Source organism: Tigriopus californicus, chromosome 12 (genome assembly GCF_007210705.1).
Source record: "Tigriopus californicus strain San Diego chromosome 12, Tcal_SD_v2.1, whole genome shotgun sequence".
Lineage (NCBI taxonomy): Eukaryota > Metazoa > Arthropoda > Copepoda > Harpacticoida > Harpacticidae > Tigriopus > Tigriopus californicus.
This window is the reverse complement of record NC_081451.1, coordinates 4,865,374-4,878,063: the sequence shown is the minus strand read 5'-3', so window position 1 is coordinate 4,878,063 and position 12,690 is coordinate 4,865,374.

Genomic DNA, 12,690 nt, shown 5'->3' with positions numbered 1-12,690 from the left:
ATGAATCTGGTGGTGTGGGATTAGTCATAAATGTTTCGTTATTCATTTTCGTTAATAAAATATCTTAAGGGGATGAGAATATTGAAATCATACTCTTGTCCCAATAAGAGACGACAAAGGTGCTCAAATTATTCGCTGTTGGTAAATGGAAGTTTCGATATATTTCTTTAATTCTTTCTTTTTACGGGTTTTTAGCCGATGCTTGGGAATTATTTCCCAGCAACTCAAGTCATGGTTTATTAAAAAAACTTCTTGTTCTAACGAAATAGTACCTGCCACTTTGAGGCACCCCTGAACGCAGGGCTGGTCAGGCATTGCTTGTAGGAAACGGTCCAAGTCTCGCTTAAAACTAGGCAAGGGTTCATCTACTACGTAGAATTGCCGAAGAGGTATGGGCAAAAGGTTGTACATCGTAGGGGTTCTATTCAAAACGATAGACGCCTTTAGGCTCTTTAGGAGTGTAACATCAAATGAACTCTCCTTTTGTCGAATGGCTCAAGTAATGCCTCTTCTGTCACTCTTAGAGTGTTCAACGTCTGGATTGGGGCAAAGACCGTGGAGACACTTGAACATGTAAAGAACAAGGCATTGCTCCTATCTTCGTTGAATACACCAGCCACGTTTCTTGTAAAGCTCCGTTACACTTTTTCTATCTTATTTAGCCCAGATGGGGGAAGAATACTACAGGTGCGGCTGAACTATACATTTGAAAAGAGTCTGCATCGTAGACGTATGCCTTGATTTGAAAGTTCTGTACACCCATCCGCATGTTTGAAATGTATTACTCACTTTAGTCTGGATATATTGGTCAAATTTTCCCTGGTTTTCAATGATGATCCCTAGGTCTTTAATGGAGTCGACTACCTCTATCGGGTAATGACGGTCATCTGGATATGACGGCGTGCCTATATTTTTGGGATCGAAAGACATGACCTTAAATTTCCCGCAGTTCAGTTTCATATTTGTCCGTGTGCACATTCATAGACCCGATCTAAATCATTTTGTAAGTCTTGATTGCAATATGAATGTCTACCAAAAACTAACTTTGTGTTTTCTGCATAAGACGAGATTGATGATTGAAGGGGTAACCTTTGTAAGGGTGAAATAAAAATCACAAATAATACAGGATTGATCCCTGGGGAACACCAGATGCTGTATTTTGCGTGTGTCCCAGTACTCCGTCAACTTTGACGTTTTGGATGAGACTCGTCAGAAATTATCTGAGCCACACTTGAACATTTCCACTAATACCTATGTCAGGTAAATAATTGAGCAGTAAAGCATGGTCTACTTTGTCAAGCGCTTTAGCGAAGTCCAGGTATATAACGTCTACACAATCATGATGCTGAAGGTACTCAATTTTGTCGTCAAAATGCTGTACTAATTGGGTCAGAGTGCTGAAAAGAGCTCGGAAGCCATTAGTGAAATAGGACGGAAATTCGTCGCCAGACGTCGGTCCCTTCCTTTATTAATTGGGACTATATGGGCTGTTTTAAATTGCTCAGGCACCTTTCACTGATTTAGAGGTACCGTACGCTTTAAGAATTGTGCGGTGACGTCATCTGGGCCTGGCGAGCTACTTTTCTTGATATACTGGCTTGCTTTGGTGATGTCGTGTTCATCAACTATCATATCACCTAGTGAATGAATGTCATCAGTAGTAGCCTTGATGTCGTTTGTGGAAATATCACACTGCGAAGGGAGCGAGAACACCGACCCAAAGTGTTCGGCAAGGACGTTAGCCAATTCGTGTGGACAAGTTGCCCCTTCGTCATTAATTAACCCGAAATGGCCCAACAGGGGTTTAGATTTGCGTTCAGATTTCACATTCGTGTAAAAAGCTTTAGGGTTAAGATTCAGCTTCTGTACGATTTTGTTCTCAATCCGTTGCAATTCATTTTCAATTGAAGAATTAAGTAGGATATCAATATCTTCAGTCTTGTTACTTATACACTTCAAGGATTGATTGGATAAAGAGTTTAGTTTTTTGATCAGGACACCTGTCTTCTTAAAGAGACGCTCTCGTATTTTGGTATTTGGTGCGACGAGTCCTTGCGTGATAAAAGTGGTATTTCTAAAGAGGCACACACCTCTTCCAATGCGTTATATAGCATCTCAGTTGCGCCGTCAATAAACATTTTTTGTTATATTTTGTCAATAATGTTTTAGCGTTGTTCATGATGGTCTATATTTCGAGAAAATTGTGGTCCGAGAGATGATATTCGCCACTACGCCACTCGACGATGGATGTTGGGAAATTAAAATCCCCCATTATCAGGTGACGGGAGCATGTCGCTTTTGCCAATTCTTGCTGGATAAATGTAAGCCCGTTGTGAAACAAATTATTGGAGCTTGAAGGTGGTCTATAAACCGTGATAAACGTTAGGTACCACGTTATTGCATGCACAATGGATATTTCTACCTCTCCATTCGAGAAATTAGTTAGGGTGGTTATACAATCATTTGTTTTATGTACAGGCATACTCCTCCATGAGGGAAGATAGTATTTTGAGGCCTCGTCCTATCGCAACGAAACAAAAGGAATCCCTTTATCACAATTATGACCAACGATAGACGCGTAGCCGTGAGATTTTCAGACCCCAGTTTAGACACATTGGATTGTCACATTCTCATTCTAATCCTAATACGAAATTACCGCTGGCACGTGCCACGCCAATTGTGGATTTTGATGAGTTGTATAAATTGACAAATCTCGGGAGAATACCAATCACCTTAGTTGTATGTAAATGGTCCAATTATTGTATGAAAGAGACTGTATGATACACGAGGAAGTACAGATAAAAGAAGTTCATGATTCGAACGAAGATATCATTACATCATCAAATTGGAGTTTATTTCTGTTGTATGGCGACATTGTCAAACAACCACTCACTTTTGCGCTATCAAAGTTCTCAAGAAAATTTGACAATAAACGAATTCAACGCTCTGAAATGTGAGGAACGCAGTTGTCGGTGTCACATTAGGAGAAGCTTTTGTAATGGCGCTACGCTAACCTTTTAAAGTTTTCTAGAGAAGCAAAACTGGTGCGTTATTTAGTTCAATAAATAATTGCTAGGACAGTTGGCAAACCCCCATCTTTGAAGCAGGTCAGTAGCAGGGCAACCTTTGTTGCAAAGGCACATCACATTGACGGAGTAAGAAAGATTCAGACAAAGTTGTCCACTCCTAGTAGTGAGTACGTCAATATTGGGGGACCGACCTGACCATCTTGAGTCTGAGTCGGGTGCTCAACATTCTCATTGGGGAGGGGCCGACGGGTCGTTCAATAATGCCCGATTGATCGCGTGAGAATCTTACGCGTATGAACTACCGAAAGACACTCTGATTGAGCCATTTCCATTCCTAATTGGCAATTCCCAGGAGCAGACGCTCTTCAGATAAGAATTGATTGCCGCAAGGGCTATGATTGCCTTCCATATCTAGCAACACGTAGATGACAAGGGCAATCATTCTTCACCGGGATTTGAATCTGATATCCCCAGGGCGCATATTCTTGCCATGTTCATGCTAGTTCCTGAGAAGGGCTCGATAAAAAAAACAGTTGCCGTTTTGGCCGAAATATTTTGGTTTTAAATTGGGTAAAATGCGAAAAAAAACTGTATTCACTAGGTTATGCATTGAGTTTGTTGACTTTATTGACAAGAAATTGAAACTTCTTTTTTACAATGTTTGACGGTAGGCCGGAAGGGCGCCTTTGTTCACTAAATGATTTTGGGGTTTGGTTGGATCTAACCCATGATGCCAAGTACATGGCTGACTTACCCCAAACAGAAGAAGGGAGTTAAACTTGAAATCATTGCTTAAAAGTTTCATGATTTGTTGAGTGAACGAAAGCGCCCTAAGCAGTCAAACTTACTACGGGCTGTGAACTAAGCTCTCGAAAAAATAAATAGAGTAACATAATGTCTCTATCAATCAAAAAGTGTCATAATATCGAACATTATAAAAAGAAACCTTGATTTCTGATCAATAAAATGTAAAATCTCATTGGATAACTTAGTAAATGTAGTTGTTTGCCTAGAATTTTTGAGCAGAAAAAATGCATCAAACAGGACTAAAAAAGGCCTTTTGCCATGTTAGCAACGTTTTTGCATTTATGCACATGTTTTCGTTGTTCCTAACTTTTTCGTCCTCTCTTAACTTTTTCTAGTGTTTTCCCAACCTTTTTCGAATTTTCCATTTTTTCTTTATTTACTCAAAAAAATTGATTACTAAAGAAAATGAGTAGGCTGCGCGAGTCTAAATGGCACTTTCAGTAAAGGTGTTCCAAACCTTTTACTCTCAACATGGCCTAGTAATCCTTTCCTTGATTCTTGAGTAGCAACAACGTCAATTCCCGTTCATTTGAAAATTTCAGATTGATCCTAAACATGTCTTTACAAGAATCACCAAAAATTGCACACTGCATTTAGACAAGGTTCCCAAAATAGACACTAACCAAGGTGGGGAAATTGCAAAGGTTAGTTTTACCCAGTGACTCTCAATTCTTGAGTTACTTGAGGGAACCAAATTCAATTTCACCTTTTACAAGTTACATTGAAATGTATCACCATGGACAAGCCCTTTTACACTTCCTTAAATCATGCTTCTGACATTGTTGACTCCATCCAGGGTCGATATTTTGACTCCTCAAAGCATTATGATGCAATACATTTTGAACAATTATACCAAGGTTAAATGCCAATGCTCAATATTGAAAAATATTGACACAAAGTCTTCAAATGTTACGCGTTAAGACTGCGTGAAGAAAAAAATACAATTTTTTAAAGAAGTATGGCCTTGATGTGGGAAAAACATAAAATATTGGTCATCTAAATCTTAGGAAAAGTAACGAGTAACGCCATTACATTTTTCTACCTTGTCAACCTACTTTGTCTGACCCGTTTTAATAAGGACCCTTATCTGCAACGTCAGACAGCCCAAACAAAATAGGAAGACGCACGGTAGATTGCCAAATAAACTACTCGTGATGTGCAATGAAAGCGCTTATGTGACCCGGGGTCACTAATTGTACATCAGAGTTTGAAAGAATTAGCCTAAAACAACACAATTGCATCTTTTTTAATTAACGAGAACAGGCCTAATCAGTCCTTTATTTGGTAGAGGCTGACTCACAAAGCGCCCTCTGAAGTGCAGAACCTAAAACATATTTTGTGCAACGTAGGAGGGCTATGGTGGAAAGAATTAGTAAAAGAAAAGTTTCCTGGCTTATTCCTGCTAGTCCAGAAATACTTGTCGATACTAGGAACCTTGGATTCAGAGCATCCATAGTCTGTACCAGCAACCTCGGTTCCAGCAGAACGAGTGTTCTCCATGGCTGGCCAGATATTTAGCAACAAGAGAAACCCTCCTGGCGGCAAGTGCCCTAGTAGATTGATTTTTTTTTACCACAGTCTCAAGCAATAGGATCACATATCAAAGTTGATTCAAAGAGTTGGCCAACATACAATTTTGTTAGATTTGAAGTTTGTGCTCTTGCTATTCAAATGTCTGAAGTTTTGGCTTGATGTCTGTCTATGGACCTCTCTTATTTGTCCCTCGCGGAATTGGCACTTGATGGTGAGGTTGGTGACGCCCAGATTGTTGATCCTGTCTCTTGGATAGTTGCTACGGCAAACTTATTGAGTTACGTATATAGCCTTCTTACGCTGCACGAAAAATGGTTTACGTTCTGCACTTCAGAGGGCGCTTTGTGAGTCAGCCTGATCAGCCTCTACCAAAACAAGGGCTAATTAGGCCGTTTCCTCTTCATTGAATTATAATGCGTTTGTGTTGTTTTTGGCTGATTCTATCAAAATCTTATTCATAACTAGTGACCCGGGTCACATAATGTCCGGAAGAGAAATTACTCTCACGGCAAGGCAAGAGTAGTTTATTTAGGAATCTACTGTGCCTCTTTCCGTTTTGTTCAGGCTGTGTGACGTCGCAGATAAGGGTCCTTATCGGGCAAGGTCTGTTCCAATCCGTCGTAAGGCACTATTTTATTACATAAGATGGTTATGATTATGCTGGGTCAAAACTAACAAATTTTGCAAAAAAATGCATATTCTAGTTATTTCCGCAAATGTATTGCATCTGCAAACTTCGCAATTTTATCAGCAATATTTGATACTTTTTTACGATTCATTAGGCACTTTCAGTGCAAAATTATACATATTTCGGCACTTTCTGAAGTTTTCCATAAGTTTGGGTCAATTTTAGGAAAACATCATTAGAACGAAGATCTTTTGAATTTTTGCACAAATCATTTTGACATGATAATAATAAACAGGGGGCAGATATATTAACAACCGCCTACCTATATATTTGATTCATCTCCATCCCTTTCATAAAGCTCTGCCTCTTTTTTATCACTTCAAATTTTTAGACACACACAGTATGTTAAAGGTTGAGAAACAGTTTTGTTTGTGTAACACAATTCTCCTGTAAAAATCAGAAGCATCTTAAAATGTTTTCAAGGGGTAAATGATTAGGAGATGTTTGATTAATTTTGAAATATTTGGCCTTCTATCATTTTTGAGAAATTTGGAAACAATTTAAACTTATCTTTAGCATGAAATGGAACGTATTATGATAGCAAAATATTTCTCTAAAAGTACGGTATAGCTCTAGCTCTGACAGCATTAATATGCGGTTGCGGAACTCAGATGTCTTTTTCATCATTTTATCATGTAATATGGAAGATTTACTAGGTGGTGACCCAGTTAATTGGCGGGGTGAACAAGGCAAGAATCTGATCCCTAGTTATGATGGGTTCAAATTGTGGTACAGGAAGTTTTCATGACAGAATATCCCTTTCATCTTTGCATTGCTTGATATTTTAAAAATTGCTATATTAGAAAAATTGCACCAAAAAAATGCAAATATACTTTTTTATATATTTCAAGCAAAGTCGGGTATTTTTTTAATGCAAATTTGCTGTCAATAAAGACCATATTTATCTGCAAGTTTGGCCGCGCCTACTTATGATGCTCATGAGAATCAAGTTGGTCATAAAAGACATGCAATCTAAAAGTCCATCTTTAGGAACAGACCCGGTGGAATTAAATGGGTTTCAAGTCATATGAGGATTCAATAGGTCAAATAAAGAGCAAGTTTCCACTTTTTTTTCTTTTGTCTCAATGATTCAGTGAAGTAGACTTGTTTATCTCTCAAATGTAATGGTTAGTTAACGAGAGTGTCCAAATACCGATAAAGGTAGTTTTGGACAAAAGTACCAATGGATAATAAAAGGGGATTCTTATGGCTTGTTCATACCGGATGTTTGGATAAAGTTGTTAATTATCACTCCTAGATGTCACTGTCGATGTCAAGTCGAATTGACGTTTCGCTGTGGAATATCCTACTTATTTTTTGGGCATATTTTGGAATAATCTGTGGGTGTTAATTTCGGATAAATCAATATGACTATGGTAATTGTCGATTACGTTTCATATATTTTAAAACATGCATAAATTGTTAATCAATTGGCTGAAGAAAACCTCTTATTTGCAGCCGAAATAGTTGGGTGAATGTAGTAATGTCATTGCGAAGGATTGCAAGAGAATGACAAGTAAACAAATAATTCCCGGTGAGGTTATTAGTACAGTTAGGGACCCTGGATTAATATCTGGGTACAGCCTTCTATCTACAGCCTCCTATCTATCTAGTTATTGCCAAAACACGGTTATCCCGGTTGAGTACATAGGCGGAGCTCCGTAAAACTAAGCTTACCGAGCTTAAGGAGCCAAGGTGGTTATGATGTCACAAGAAAAATATATATGGAATAGGGGTCAAAAAAATATGTCATCACATAAAGGCATCATACTTCACATACTTTGCCACGCTAATAAAATGATAATTTTGATAAATCATATTTATAAAATAGCACTAGAAATATTCGCAAAGGGATTTTGTTATGTGGGGGTTAGATTTGTTGCGTTTGAAGCAACCTAATTTTGTTTTCAAACACGGATATGGCAACACTATTTTAATGTTGACAATTCAAAGAAAAATTCAGCAGGGCTAAGCAGGCCAAGGAAGGCTGCTTTCTGGGCTGGCTGACTGGCTCCAACTATTCTGACTCCACACAAGAAAAAAAAAGAAATGCCTCCAAAGTGTGCCAGCCGAGATGCCAAACTCAAATGGATAAAGGATGTCAACACAAAGGACGAGTACCCATTTTAGTTATTGCATAATCTACGACTCTTCTGTAAGGTATGCAAAGAACAGTTCTCTTGGGAACGTAAAAGCGAATTTCAGCAGCATTGTACAAGTCAAAAGCACACCAAAAATATCCAGGTAATTTATAACTTTCGATTATTTACGAGTTTTTAGATTTATGCTTTATTTGCAACGCAGTGAATATTTACCCAAATTTACAGCTAAAAGCCAAACAAAGCCATACACAAGCTCAACTGGAAGACGTCATTCATGGTCCAGTAAAAGTCTCTATGTCGGATTCATTGGGCCGAGAACTCTGCCAAGCCTTTATATCTGCCGGGATACCTTGGAAGGCACTTGAAAACCCAGCACTTCATACCTTTTTAGAGCAGAATATTGGCATTTCAATTCCATTGGAGGCTACTCTTCGCAACAAGTATCTAAACGAAATTTATATTGAAGCCAAGAGAACTATTAAAAACGCTCTTGATGGCAAACCACTTGTATTACAAGTGGACGAAACCACAGACGTTGAAAACAGGCATGTTGCCAATGTATTGATGAGTTCTCTTGATGTGATCATCAAGAAAGGCTTGTGGTACACCACGACATTCCTGGAAAAAAACAACCACTCCACCATTGCTCAACTTGTCAATGATACAATTAATGAGTTGTTTCTCACCTTTAACAAAAGTTTGTTCAAGGTTTATATCACTGACCAAGCTCCGTATGCAATTAAATCAGGAAAGGACCTGCAAGTATTATATCCAGACCTAAAACATATCAGCTGTGTAGCTCATGCTCACCATAGGATCTGTGAAGACATTCGTGAGATTTTCAAATGCACTGACAACTTTATTGCAGCTGTCAAGCAAGTGTTCAAGAACTCACCTTCTAGAATCTCTGTGTGGAAACAAGTCAATCCCCAACTGCAAGTACCACCAGAACCAGGTGTAACCCATTGGGGGACATGATTGGAGACTGCTGTTTTCCACGCTGACAATCTTAATTGGGTTCAAGAAGCCATCTCACAAATTGATGAAGACGACAAATCTACTTGCGTTGCCCATGCTAAGAACATTTTGAGTGATCCAGAGCTTGTAGCTCTTAACGAAAGGTAGCAAAGTTTCTTCACTTTTATGCCCCAAAACATCAAAAAGTTAGAACAGGCAGGGCTTCCATTGACTGAGGCTTTTGACATCATTCAAGATACTACGGAAAACTTGGATGCCATTCTATGGACAAATCGACAGCAAATTCGGCAGAAGCTTCAGTCTATCTTTGCCAAGAATCCAGTGTTTTCAATAATGAAAGATGTGGCATCTACCCTGAGAGGCACGCAGGGTGGTTTTGTGGACGGGCTGAATGCAACAACCATTGCCAATATGAAGTACTGTCCTATGGTATCCGTGGATGTGGAGCGGTCTTTTTCAACTTTCAAACTACTGTTAAGTGAAAGGCGCCATTCTCTTTAAACTGAAAGTATTAAAAAAAATCTTTTACGTCAATACACTTTTCAATAAAGCTAGCTGAAATAAAGATATACTTCATAGGACATTTTTTGTATTTCTGAGGACATAATGACATCATATTTTGTCGTTTTGGACGGCATATTTTTTCGCCCTCTACTATGGAGTCTATCTGGTCTGTTGGGAGGTTGGGAGGCTGAGAAATGAGTTGCGAAATCGTTGCGCACGGCTGACCGGCGCCAAAAAGGATTTGGTCAAGAGGCTCGAGGCTTATGACAGAAATGACGATTTCCGGAATTCCCTTGCTCCGTGTCCATCAGCGAATATTGTCATAGATTCAAAAGTATTACCAAGTCGGATCAGGCCGCGCTGGTCAATCTGACTGAGGCGAGAATCCGCGAGTATGTTCTGCTGTTTCGACAGTCCACTGATCCAACGGCCAATCAAGACCTAAAGGCCTTGACTCAAGGAGAGCGAATGGCTAGCTCAATAATGGCTATTTCTTTCGCCATCGATGCTAGCAGTCCATATTTCTTGGGAATGGTTGATGCGTCAAAAAAAAATTTCTCTCAGAATACGAGTGGCGACTACAGGCGAAATCAATAACTCCGAATGCGAATGTAAGGCTGGATCGGGTCCTCATGCTACATGCAAGCATGTGGTGGCTGCAGTGCTTCTAGCAATGGCCATCTTTGCTCTCACAGGCCACCTGAGCATTCAGAAATCGTGCACTGAGGAGCTACAAGGTTTCCATAAACCCAAAAAAAGACACTCAGGTACGTTTTGAAAGAAATACAAGGAATTATAGGTTTGGGGTTCACAGGATGCCGAGAGGTAGATTGCTCAATCCGGCTTTCCTTACTTCTACTGAACAAACTGGTCATAGTTTGAAGTTCTCATAGTCAAAACCTGCATGGATTTCATTACCGGATCTTTCTTAGCGTTGTGTGTTTTGATGTTGAGCCCAAATGCCTTCCTTGATTTTATTTTCACGTTATTTTACTTTAATTGCACAAGATGTAGAAAACTGGTTGTTTGATACATCTAGGGAGTCCCTATAAACTATGAGGAATGAATGAGGAAGGGACATATAGCTGACCCACGCCTGTTGGAATTCCGAAACAGACCGGCTTACATTGACGAGGTCAACAACCTGACAACGAACTTCATTTTTGATTCTGGCCTGGATATTATTGCGTGGAGACGTATGTATGCCGGAGCAGATTTGCAGATTTGCATTCGGCGGCTATTGACCACGCATATCTTGCACTCCCTGTTACCGAACAATAGATTGAAAATTCAAATAAGGTAACTTTCTCGAAATAACAAGTGTAATTGATAATTGATTTCAAATGAAATCGACGATGGAATAAAAGATCAAATCAGATAAGGGTAGGTGATCAGAGTTACCTCACGACGTGGTTTTCACTCTCTACATAAGACCATGAATATGGACTTACAATCAATTAGCAAATTTCATAACCCTGGCACTGTTAACTTTATCCAAAATGACCAATGAATAATGGTCTCTAAAACTAAGGAGAGATCTTTTGGAAACGGTTTTTAGTCGATATCGCTTTCCCCTTCGTTGGGGCCTCTCCCGATGGGTTTATTTCAAAAGAAAAAGCTATCTTGGAAATTAAGTGCGAATATGGGAGTAGAGATCAGATGATTGATGCGAGTGATCAGTTCCAACTCTTAGAGAAACGAAATGGCGTGCTTCACTTGAAGAAGAACCATTGTTATTATTTTCAAGTTCAAGGACAGTTAAATATTTCGAATACTAGTCACTGTTACTTTATTGTTTATACACATCTTGATCTCTTCACAGGGATAATTCAGAGGGATGAAGATGTTTATCAAAAAATTATGCTGCCGAAGCTCATGGAGTTTTATGAAGGCTTAGGGAACCGTAATGTTTGATATCCTTATTTTGAGTTTTAATCTATGAATAAAGAAAGGTCTCACGGATAGTGGCAAGTATATTTTAGGAATTTTTGTTTACAATACTGGGTTTGAAATTACAAATGACGAGACAAAGAAACAAGATTTCATCGGCATATTGCGCGGGTTTAGGTGGTAAAGATTTTGACAGAATTCTAAAGGTTTTGGCCAATCCGATAAATCTTTCTACATGAACTCTCTTTGATGAGCATCGACGGTCTTTGATGACGGCTTCATAGTCAAGCTGACTCGTTCCTCGCAATTTAAGGCACTGTTGTTCAACTTCAATCGTCGTCCTCACCAACACCAGACACGCGACAATACTTGAATTCGCCAGTGCCGCATGACACAACCAATCCCATCCCTTCGAGCAGTGGTGTTCAATCTCCAAAGCCAATGGAACTCGGTTATGAGGCACAAGTTAAAGAAATACCTCTCCAGGCAAAACAGCGTTGAACTTGCTCGCATTTATTTTATGTCGGTCGCGTCTCGCAATGCTTTCAGTGGACGTTACGAAAGGTGCCCCATATAATTAGTCCATCCCATTTACCCGATCCGAGAGAATTCGTTGTCGGTACTGCCGCCACGATGCCGTCCTCTGCGGAACAAAAAGGCAACGCCATTCTGGCCTTGATAGATTTTCTGGTCACGAATCGATTACCACGGGTAACATCATCGAAACGACGAAACCAATGGAAACTACACTTGAAGGTGATGGCAAGATCTTGCAAGCTTGGTCTCAAGGTGGCCAAGCGCCAAAGACAAATTTCCACAAACGTCCGACTTGCCTCAACAAATCAAGCAGAAGAACGGTTTGCTCTCATACAAGAGGCCGTGAAGGCACATGTGCAACGGCCTTCGAGGCAACAGGAATTACAAACGCTCCAACAGGACCAAGATGCTACAGATATGGAGCAGCCATCGCCACGTGATTCTAGACTTTTTTTCCAGATCTGCTAGTGATCGAAAGATGCCAATGTAACCGCAAAACCTCTATTTTCCTCGATTTTGTATTGACAAGCTGCTAAGGTTATTCCCTTGATTTCGCAACTAAAAAAAAATAACCTTTTTGCCCCTAAGTAATTATTTTGACATTTTTTGTTAATTCCAGCCT